This window comes from Panthera tigris, chromosome D4 (assembly GCF_018350195.1).
Source record: "Panthera tigris isolate Pti1 chromosome D4, P.tigris_Pti1_mat1.1, whole genome shotgun sequence".
Taxonomy (NCBI): Eukaryota; Metazoa; Chordata; class Mammalia; order Carnivora; family Felidae; genus Panthera; species Panthera tigris.
This window is the reverse complement of record NC_056672.1, coordinates 5824065-5836372: the sequence shown is the minus strand read 5'-3', so window position 1 is coordinate 5836372 and position 12308 is coordinate 5824065. Positions and strand designations below refer to the sequence as shown.

General features: G+C 42.6%; 1 long non-coding RNA gene across 2 annotated transcripts in view; it reads right to left on the bottom strand.

Moving 5' to 3' along the window:
• LOC102972327 overlaps window positions 1-10867 on the bottom strand; it is a 39196-nt gene extending 28329 nt beyond the window's left edge. Inside the window, exons 1-3 of one of the 2 annotated variants that reach the window (XR_001511497.2) lie at window positions 10757-10867; window positions 9735-9873; window positions 8487-8967 (exon numbers count right to left, since the gene is read on the bottom strand). This is a non-coding gene — a long non-coding RNA (uncharacterized LOC102972327). Of the gene's footprint in view, window positions 1-8486; window positions 8968-9734; window positions 9874-10756 lie in introns of those variants that run through there. The other variant, XR_006210739.1, reaches the window with a different exon arrangement.
• Window positions 10868-12308: the final 1441 nt, after the last annotated feature.

Genomic DNA, 12308 nt, shown 5'->3' with positions numbered 1-12308 from the left:
CTAAAATCTATATGGAACCACACAAGATCTGCAATAGCGAAAGCAATCTTATGAAAGAAGAACAAAGCTGGAGATATCACACTTCCTGATTTCAAACTATCTTACAAAGCTACAGTAATCAAAACAGTATGGTATTGGCATAAAAACAGACCCACTGACCAAGGGAACAGAATAGAGAGTCCAAAAGTAAATGACACAAATATGGCCAAGTAATTAATGACAAAAGACATAAGACTATACAATGGGAAAAGAACAGTCACTTCAATTAAAGTGTTGGGAAAACTGGGCAGCCACACGCAAAAAACTAAAACTGGACCACTATCCACCATACACAAAAATCAAATCAAAATGGATTAAACACTTGAATGTAAGACCTGAAGCCATAAAACTCCTAGAGAAAACCATAGGGTTAAGCTTCTTGACATCAGTGTTGGTGATGACTTTTGGCAAAAATAAACAAGCAGGCCTACATCAAAAGCTTCTGCACTGCAAAGAAACCATCATCAAAATGAAAAGACAACTTACTAAGTGGAAGAAAATATTTGCAAATGAAAAAACAATGATATGGCCCATATCAGGACATCTTTCTCGGTGCCCCCTCCCTGGCTTGCTCTCTCTCTCTCACAAAATAAATAAACATAAAAAAAAAGTTTTGGTTATTAACTTCACCAAAACATAAATATTAGAGAAAAATTTGTAGTCCACATCACAGGAAAAGATAAATCTCAAAATATAAGTAAAAGCTCAAAACACAAAATAGAATCAGAGTAAAGAATATATAGTTCAGGAAGATGGCGGCATAGGAGGATGCTGGGCTCACTGCGCGTCCTGCTGATCACTTAGATTCCACCTACACCTGCCTAAATAACCCAGAAAACCGCCAGAAAACTAGTAGAATGGAGTCTCCGGAGCCAAACACAGACGACAGGCCCATGGAAGAGGGTAGGAAGGGCGGTGTGCGCTCCACGGACTGGCGGGAGGGAGCCGGGGCGGAGGGGCGGCCCGCCGGCCAAGCAGAGCCCCCGAGTCTGGCTTGGAAAAGAGGAGGGGCTGGACAGAGTGTGTTCCCACAGCAAGAGGGACTTGACATCTGGAAGGTTATAAGCTAACAGCTCTGCTCCGAGAACGGGAGGGCTGGAGGACAACGGGAGGGAGAGTTGTTGAGCCCCGGAGGACAGAGCTCAGCTCATCAGGGAACAAAGGCGCTTGCCAGCGCCATCTCCCTCTCCCATCCCCCAGCCAAAATCCCAAAGAGAACCAGTTCCTGTCAGGGACCTTGCTTGTGCCATGCAAACACCCAACGCTGTGCTTCTGCAGATCCATCCCTTCGGCGGGTCTGACTCCCTCCCGGTGCCTCAGGGCCCCTCCCGAAGCAGATCACCGAAGGATAAGCGAGCTGAGCCTTCCCCTCCCACCCCTGTGCACCTTGCCGATCCACCCCAGCTAATACGCCAGATCCCCAGCACCACAAGCCTGGCAGTGTGCAAGTAGCCCAGACAGAGGCCACACCACTCTACGGTGAGTCCTGCCCCTGGAAGAGGGGAAGAGAAGGTACACACCAGTCTGACTGTGGCCCCAGCGGTGGGCTGGGGGCAGACATCAGGTCTAACTATGGCCCCACCCACCAGCACAAGTTATTCAAGACAGTACAGGGGAAGTGCCCTGCAGTTCCGCACCACTCCAGGGACTATCCAAAATGATGAAACGGAAGAATTCCCCTCAAAAGAAACTCCAGGAAGTAGCGACAGCTAACGAACTGATCAAAAACGATTTAAACAATATAACAGAAAGTGAATTTAAAATAATAGTCATAAAATTAATCGCTGGGCTTTAAAACATATAAAGGACAGCAGAGAATCTATTGCTACAGAGATCAAGGGACTAAGGAACAGCCAGGAGGAGCTAAAAAATGCTATTAATGAGCTGCAAAAAAAAAATGGAGACGACCACAGCTCGGATTGAAGAGGCAGAGGAGAGAATAGGTGAACTAGAAGATAGAATTATGGAAAAAGAAGCTGAGAAAAAGAGAGAGAAAAAAATCCAGGAGTATGAAGGGAAAATTAGAGAACTAATTTTGAACTAGTGATGCACTAAAGAGAAATAATCTACGCATAATTGGTATTCCAGAGGAGGAAGAGAGAGGGAAAGGTGCTGAAGGTATACTTGAAGAAATCATAGCTGAGAACTTCCCTGATCTGGGGAAGGAAAAAGGCATGGAAATCCAAGAGGCACAGAGAACTCCCTTCAGACATAACTTGAATCGATCTTCTGCAAGACATATCATAGTCAAACTGGCAAAATACAAGGATAAAGAGAAAATTCTGAAAGCAACTAGGGATAAACGTGCTCTAACATATAAAGGGAGACTGATAAGACTCATGATGGATCTCTTTACTGAAACTTGGCAGGCCAGAAAGGAATGGCAGGAAATCTTCAATGTGATGAACAGAAAAAATATGCAGCCGAGAATCTTCTATCCAGCAAATCTGTCATTTAGAATAGAAAGAGAGATAAAGGTCTTTCCAAACAAACAAAAACTGAAGGAATTCATTACCACTAAACCAGCCCTACAAGAGATCCTAAGGGGGATCCTGTGAGACAAAGTACCAGAGACATTGCTACAAGCATGAAACCTACGGACATCACAATGACTCTAAACCCATATCTTTCTATAATAACTGAACGTAAATGGACTAAATGCGCCAACCAAAAGACATAGGGTATCAGAATGGATAAAAAAAACAAGACCCATCTATCTGCTGTCTACAAGAGACTCATTTTAGACCTGAGGACACCTTCAGATTGAGAGTGAGGGGATGGAGAACTATTGATCATGCTACTGGAAGTCAAAAGACAGCTGGAGTAGCCATACTTACATCAGACAAACTAGACTTCAAATTAAAGGCTGTAACAAGAGATGAAGAAGGGCATTATATAATAATTACAGGGTCTATCCATCAAGAAGAACTAACAATTATAAATGTCTATGCGCCGAATACGGGAGCCCCCAAATATATAAAACAATTACTCACAAACATAAGCAACCTTATTGACAAGAATGTGGTAATTGCTGGGGGCTTTAATACCCCACTTACAACAATGGATAGATCATCTAGACACACGGTCAATAAAGAAACAAGGGCCCTGAATGATACATGGGATCAGATGGACTTGACAGATATATTTAGAACTCTGCATCCCAAAGCAACAGAATATACTTTCCTCTCGAGTGCACATGGAACATTCTCCAAGATAGATTACTTACTGGGTCACAAAACAGCCCTACATAAGTATACAAGAATTGAGATCATACCATGCATACTTTTGGACCACAATGCTATGAAGCTTGAAATCAACCACAGGAAAAAGTCTGGAAAACCTCCAAAAGCATGGAGGTTAAAGAACACCCTACTAAAGAATGAATGGGTCAACCAGGCAATTAGAGAAGAAAATAAAAAATATATGGAAACAAACGAAAATGAAAATACAACAATCCAAACGCTTTGGGATGCAGCGAAGGCAGTCCTGAGAGGAAAATACATTGCGATCCAGGCCTATCTCAAGAAACAAGAAAAATCCCAAATATAAAATCTAACAGCACACCTAAAGGAAATAGAAGCAGAGCAGCAAAGACACCCAAAGCCAGCAGAAGAAGAGAAATAATAAAGATCAGAGCAGAAATAAACAAAATAGAATCTAAAAAAACTGTAGAGCAGATCAATGAAACCAAGAGTTGGTTTTTTGAAAAAATAAACAAAATTGATAAACCTCTAGCCATGCTACTCAAAAAGAAAAGGGAGATGACCCAAATAGATAAAATCATGAATGAAAATGGAATTATTACAACCAATCCCTCAGAAATACAAGCAATTATCAGGGAATACTATGAAAAATTATATGCTAACAAACTGGACAACCTGGAAGAAATGGACAAATTCCTAAACACTCACACACTTCCAAAACTGTAACGGGAGGAAATAGCTTTAACATACCCATAACCAGCAAAGAAATTGAATCAGTTATCAAAAATCTCCCAATAAATAAGAGTCCAGGACCAGATGGCTTCCCTGGGGAATTCTACCAGAGATTTAAAGCAGAGGTAATACCTATCCTTCTGAAGCTATTCCAAAAAATAGAAAGGGAAGGAAAACTTCCAGACTCATTCTATGAAGCCAGTATTACTTTGATTCCTAAACCAGACAGAGACCCAGTAATAAAAGAGAAATACAGGCCAATATCCCTGATGAATATGGATGCAAAATTCTCAATAAGATACTAGCAAATCGAATTCAACAGCATATAAAAAGAATTATTCACCATGATCAAGTGGGATTCATTCCTGGGATGCAGGGCTGGTTCAACATTCGCAAATCAATCAACGTGATACATCACAATAAAAGAAAAGATAAGAACCGTATGATCCTGTCAATCGATGCAGAAAAAGCATTTGACAAAATTCAGCACCCTTTCTTAATAAAAACCCTCGAGAAAGTCGGGATAGAAGGAACATACTTAAATATCATAAAAGCCATTTATGGAAAGCCCACAGCTAACATCATCCTCAATGGGGAAAAACTGAGAGCTTTCCCCCTGAGATCAGGAACACGACAGGGATGCCCACTCTCACAACTGTTGTTTAACATAGTGTTGGAAGTTCTAGCATCAGCCATCAGACAACAAAAGGAAATCAAAGGCATCAAAATTGGCAAAGATGAAGTCAAGCTTTCATTTTCTGCAGATGACATTATATTATACATGGAAAATCCGATAGACTCCACCAAAAGTCTGCTAGAACTGATACTTGAATTCAGCAAAGTTGCAGGATACAAAATCAATGTACAGAAATCAGTTGCATTCTTATGCACTAATAATGAAGCAACAGAAAGACAAATAAAGAAACTGATCCCATTCACAATTGCACCAAGAAGCATAAAATACCTAGGGATAAATCTAACCAAAGATGTACAAGATCTGTATGCTGAAAACTACAGAGAGCTTATGAAGGAAATTGAAGAAGATATAAAGAAATGGAAAAACATTCTGTGCTCATGGGTTGGAAGAATATTGTCAAAATGTCAATACTACCCAAAGCTATCTACATATTCAATGCAATCCCAATCAAAATTGCACCAGCATTCTTCTCGAAGCTAGAACAAGCAATCCTAAAATTCATATGGAACCACAAAAGACCTCGAAGAGCCAAAGTAATTTTGAAGAAGACCAAAGCAGGAGGCATCACAATCCCAGACTTTAGCCTCTACTACAAAGCTGTAATCATCAAGACAGCATGGTACTGGCACAAAAACAGACACATAGACCAATGGAATAGAATAGAAACCCCAGAACTAGACCCACAAAAGTATGGCCAACTAATCTTTGACAAAGCAGGAAAGAATATCCAATGGAAAAAAGACAGTCTCTTTAACAAATGGTGCTGGGAGAACTGGACAGCAACATGCAGAAGAATGAAACTAGACCACTCTCTTACACCATTCACAAAAATAAACTCAAAATGGATAAAGGACCTGAATGTGAGACAGGAAACCATCAAAACCGTAGAGGAGAAAGCAGAAAAAGACCTCTCTGACCTCAGCCGCAGCAATTTCTTACTTGACACATCCCCAAAGGCAAGGGAATTAAAAGCAAAAATGAACTATTGGGGCCTCATGAAGATAAAAATCTTCTGCACTGCAAAGGAAACAATCAACAAAACTAAAAGGCAACCAATGGAATGGGAAAAGATATTTGCAAATGACATATCGGACAAAGGGCTAGTATCCAAAATCTATAAAGAGCTCACCAAACTCCACACCCAAAAACAAATAATCCAGTGAAGAAATGGGCAGAAAACATGAATAGACACTTCTCTAAAGACGACATCTGGATGGCCAACAGGCACACGAAAAGATGCTCAACGTCGCTCCTTATCAGGGAAATACAAATCAAAACCACACTCAGATATCACCTCACGCCAGTCAGAGTGGCCAAAATGAACAAATCAGGAGACTACAGATGCTGGAGAGGATGTGGAGAAATGGGGAACCTCTTGCACTGTTGGTGGGAATGCAAACTGGTGCAGCCACTCTGGAAAACGGTGTGGAGGGTCCTCAAAAAATTAAAAATAGATCTACCCTATGACCCAGTAGTAGCACTGCTGGGAATTTACCCAAGGGATACAGGAGTACTGATGCATAGGGGCACTTGTACCCCAATGTTTAGAGCAGCACTCTCAACAATAGCCAAATTATGGAAAGAGCCTAAATGTCCATCAACTGATGAATGGATAACGAAATTGTGGTTTATATACACAATGGAATACTACGTGGCAATGAGAAAGGATGAAATATGGCCCTCTGTAGCAACGTGGATGGAACTGGAGAGTGTGATGCTAAGTGAAATAAGCCATACAGAGAAAGACAGATATCGTATGTTTTCACTCTTATGTGGATCCTGAGAAACTTAACAGAAACCCATAGGGGAGGGGAAGGAAAAAAAAAAAAAAAAGAGGTTAGAGTGGGAAAGAGCCAAAGCATAAGAGACTCTTAAAAACAGAACAAACTGAGGGTTGATGGGGGGTGGGAGGGAGGGGAGGGTAGGTGATGGGCATTGAAGAGGGCATCTTTTGGGATGAGCACTGGGTGTTGTATGGAAACCAATTTGACAATAAATTTCATATATTAAAAAAAATAAAACAATAAAATACAAATACTTCTCAAAAAAAAAAAAAAGTATAGTTCAAAAAAAAAAAAAAGAGTGAAAATGGACCACAATCATAAAACAATGTTTATCAAACCAAAGTGATCTATGAAACGCAATAGGTTTTTATCCCATTTTGAAAAGTCCTGTGTTTGGCAGCAGAGTATCTGCAAGGCTATGGGACACACGCACTTTCATACTGTTTGCTTCACCTTCAAAATATACCCAGATTCTCACCACCTAGAGGTATCACCAGTGCTAACTTAACACCATGGATTCTTGAATCACCTGAATAGCTTGCTAAATTGTCACTGCTTCAACCAGTGCCCCACGAGAGTCAATTCTTAAACAGGAGCCAGTGAGTTGTCCAAAATGTAAAAAACAAATCATGTCCTTTCAGAGCTTATAACTCACTTTACCACTAATAAATGAAAAGCTATAGTGTGTTCACGGATTGGAAGGCTCACTATGCTCCAATGTCAATTCTGTTAGTTCTCCTCAAGTTGATCTATAGATCCCATACAATCATAGGCTAAATCCCAGAAGCTTTTATGAGATAGAATGATTCTAAACGGAGGAGCACAGGACCTAGAATATCCAAAATAATTCTGAAAAGAGAATGAAAGTGAAGAACTCACATTACATGATTTCAAGGCATGTAATCAATCAACAACAATCGAGACAGTGTGGTAATAGCAAAATGATAGACACAAACTACAGAATAGGGTCCAGAAATAGATGGACACATTCATAGTCAAATGCCTTCCAACAGGGGTGCCAAGGCAATTCAATGGAGATAAAGTACCTTCTTCTCAATAAATGGTACTGGAATAATAAAGCTCCATAAGATGGGGGGACAGGTGGGGGGGGAGAGGGAGGAGTTTCCTTGAACCAACCACAACTTGTATCATAAACAAAAATTAAACTCAAACTGATCATAAATGTAAATGTGGAATCTAGAACCATAAACTTCTAACAGGTAACATAGGAGTATATTTGTGACCTTGATTAGATGAAACAACAAAGAAAACCCATAAAGTCTGATATTTTGATAAATTGTAAATTGATCAATTAAAAATGTTTGTTCTTAGAAAACAGCATGAAGCAGGTGGGAAAGCAAACTGGTGCAGCCACTCTGGAAAACAGTATGGAGGTTCCTCAAAAAATTAAAAAGAGAACTACCCTACGACCCAGCGATTGCACTACTAGGTATTTATCCAAGGGATTCAGGTGTGCTGTTTTGAAGGGGCACAGGCACCCCCACGTTTATGGCAACACTATCAACAATAGCCAAAGTATGGAAAGAGCCCAAATGTCCATCAATGGATGAATGGCTAAAGAAGATGTGGTATATCTATACAATGGAGTATTACTCGGCAATCAAAAAGAATGAAATCTTGCCATTTGCAACTACGTGGATGGAACTGGAGGGTACTATGCAAATGAAATGACGCTCAACGTCGTTAGGCACCAGATTAAATACAGGTACAATGAAATACCTGTACATACCTAGCATAACAGCTTAAACTGAATACCAAACCAAACAAAAAACCCACTACTTCCCCCCCACTGCCCCCGGAAACTGCCAATACCAAATGCTGGTGCAGATTCACAGCATCTAGAAATCTCAATGGCATGGCCACTTCAAAAACAGTAGAGCAGCACCTTGTGATGTTAAACATGCACTTATTACAAGACCCAGGATCCCACACACTCTCAAGCATTTTCTCAAGAGAAATGAAGGTATGTGTCCAGGCAAAAAGACTGAAAAATGAACATTCAAGCAGCTTTATTCACAAGGCCAGAAGCTGGGAGCAACACAAATGTCCAACCGGTACACAGATCAACAAATTGTGACAGAGCCATGCAATGGGACTGACACATGCAACAACAGGGACGATCTCAAATGTATTACGTGCGTGAAAAGTGTGATGGCCTTCAATGCCCCACGTGATCTGTCCTCTTTCACCTATTCAGCCATACTGGCCCTCTGTTCTTGCTGTTGGCAGGACGCCTCGGGTACCACTCTGCCTCAGGGTCCTTGCACTGGCAAGTTTCCTCAGCATGAAGTGTTCTTCTGTAGACACCAGCAAGTCTTCTGTCCCCACACTTGTCAAATGCTGTCTCCAAATATTTTCTCAGAGACGCGTATCTGATCAACTTATTTAAAATTAAAATCGATCCTTCACAACGCGTTCCTTGTTTCATTTCTTCTATGTCGATTATCAAATAACAAAGTCTTTTAATCATCTTCCATCACCTGAATGTAAGCTACATGAGGGCAGAAATCTTTGTCGGCTCTTTACGTGGTAATTACACCAGGGCACGGAGCGCCTCAGGAGCTCAATATGCCAGTTATGAATAAACACTTCACAGGCAGGAATACAAGTATAATAACCACTATGGAGGACAGCATTTAGAGTATTTAACAAAATGAAACTGCATTTAACCTCTGACCATTTTAGCTTATAGTTTCACCCCTACAATCACGTCATTGTAGACAACCCAAATGTCTTTCGATAGAAGGCTGATTAAATTACCAACAGTACTTTTACATACTAGACCACAATGAAGCTATAGTAAAAAATGAGGATGCTTTTTAAGTCTCAATATGGAAAAATGTCCTCTTTAGGAAAAAACTTTAAAGCAAGAATATATGGTATGCTATAATTGCTGGTTAATAATGGAAGGAGGAGCGTCTAGGTGGCTCAGTCGCTTAAGTGTCCAACACTTGGTTTCCGCTCAGGTCATGATCTCCTGGTTCGCGAGTTGGAGGCCCACATCCGGCTCTGTGCTGACAGTGCGGAGCCTGCTTGGGATTCTCTCTCTTCCCCCTCTCTCTGCCCCTCCCTCGCTTGCTCTCTCTCAAAATAAATAAATTTAGAAAAATCAGCATTAGTGGTGAACAGTGTAAACCAGTGTTAAAAAGTAAAGTTTAACTTGATCTAAACCTTTTTCTACTTTTCTGAATGTATGGTGTCTTTATAAGCTTCTTAAATCCACCGTAATACAAAGTGAGGAGCGAACTGAAGGCTCACCTGAGATGTGTTCATTTTCTGCACCTCTCGGGAGACCGTGAAGGGTCTGGCCTGCCCGGCGGCTTCTAAATTCACTTCCACAAAGTCTCAGCACCCCAGAAGGAGAGGAGGCTCCCTCCAGGAATAGGGCGGCTGGACCCTGGAAAAGGGACGGGAATGACTGTGCAGAGCCAACGACTGTCCGTAAGTGTCCCTTAAGTGATCGTGGGGGCATAAGCCTGCAGGTTTCTAAACTTTTTTCTATCAAGTTAAAAAAACAATCAGCTAATGACCAGAGTATACGAAAGGATCAAGCACTGCTCTTTCATTAAAATTAGCACAGAAAAAAGACGCAGGCTCCATCTTTATCCAGTGTCTTCGTAAGACTACTTTACCCCTTGCGTGAGCGAAGCCAGGAAGCGAAGCAAAAGGGACAGCGCCGTGGACACCTGGCTGGCCCCCTCAGACTGTACGATCTCACCCATCTGAGACTCGGGTTTCACACCGGGGTAACGCGTGTGCCGGTACCCGCACCTGGCAGTAGGGTAACCGCTTCCCAGGCGAGCTCTCACCTAACTCTCCGAGACACGCCCACAAGCGGACATTACCCTCACTCCTGTCGTCAGTTCCAGAAGACCTGCCTCTTTCCGAGGTTACTTCTCTCGCCCCGGTTACAGGTGACCGACCTGGAATCTCCCTGGTCTTTGCGGCTCGCAAACTCGGGCTCCACCGCAGACCCCCCACCCCCCGCGCTTGCCAGCACATTCGCTGTCAACGTCGGGAACGCGCTTTCCCTTCCCGCCGCCCGCAGAGGTCCGCCCGGGTCGGGATGCAGGCCGTGCCCGGCACACGGTCCCGCACACCTCGGCCCGCACCGCGCCCCGACTGCACCCGGGGCTCGGCCAGACCCGCCCACGGGGAGCGCGTGCCCTGGAGCGCGCCTCGGGCTCCGGACTTCCCGCCAGTGGCTTCCGGGTAACACCCACCGCCCCCACGCCAGCCCAACGCCCCGCACGGGTTCCACAGACCCTCCGCGCCCTCACCCCAGGTGTGCTCCTTGCAGCCTGCCTGACCGAGAAAGTTCTGGGACCTGCTCCGCGGGAAGATGGAGATGCGTAAAAACGCGGCGGGCCTAGGACGGCATTTGCGCAGAAGAAGACGACCCAGAAGACCCGTTCCCAGAGTGCTGCGCGGTGATCCGTGTGGATTGGACTACATTTCCCATAGGCCTCTGCCCTCGCTTCTTGACTTGATCATGCAGTAATTTGCCCTTTGGTGGGTGGCCGTTTTTCTGCCCACGTTCTTTTATAGCCCCTAGATGTTCTAGATTCAATGTGACCATCGTAATCCAATGCAATGCTTGCCCCTCGATGAGATCCCGACTGTAAAAACAGCAGCTGCCACAGGCTCTGAGGACAACTTGAGAAATTTGAACACGGATTGGGAATTAGAAATATCAAGGAACATACGATTACTCTCGCATGGTGTGAAAATAATATAAGAATCACATAGGAAATATACGAATTTATTTAAAGGCACGAATAGTGAAGTGTTTAGGATTGAAATTGTACGTTTGTAAATTGGCTTTACTTCCTGAAAGCAAAATCAGACAGCATATATGGCAAAGAAAACTTTTTAAATCAAAGAAAAGGTGCTTATTTTGCTGTATTCCAATTTTCTGTATGGAAAATAGTACAGAGAGAGCAAAATTTTAAATGGGATCTTCTTCACTAGCGTGCTTACTGAACTCAAAATGGCCAAGAGAAGTCAAGGGACATAAACATTTCTCTTAAGATGAAGGTTGTGAGATGTATATGTTACTAGAAAATGGAGGACAGAAATCCAATAAAAGACCAACAATCTTTTAACCAAAGGGAAGAAACAAACAGGGGAAATGCAAGTACACGTTTCAAAAGTAATTAATACGTAAAACATAACACAAAGCAAAGTAAAAATGATCAAGCAGATGTTCAAGGAGCAAATCTATTCTTATCCATCTTCTAATCTCCTCTCCCTTGGTGCACATTCTATCTCTCCATTCTGTGCCTGTTCCTAGAAGTCCATCCACATGCCTTTACCCCAGACTTCCTGATCACCAACTTTCCAGCCTGTTCTTTCCTAGGCCTCTATTACCATTGAGCAAGGAACCGTTGACCATAAATCAGCATTAAAGTCAAGACATCCCTTCTTCATCAAACACAGACAACTAAAATACCTCCCCAAATTCTGTGCACTGGGAGGATTTGCCCTCACCACACCCTTTCAGGGTGACCCCTGAGTGTGGCCGTAAGCGAGCAGCTTTTCACTTACAGCTGATCCCACCATACCGTGCAGACACATCTATAAACCAGTTTTTTCCTCCTTTGTTAGCTCAGTATAGTCAACTCCCTATAGGGCCGTAAGAAGAGTTGGCAGACAAGGAGTTGAGGAGTAGGACTAGTTATCACTCACATGTAAACTATTTGCTCATGCAGATCGCTTACATCTTTTGGTCCTGTTTTGGTCAGTCTTGTATTTACCATTCATTTTACCATTCATTCATAGCACCACACACAGATTGTCACAGTTAATGATGGACAATTTCCGTCACATAGT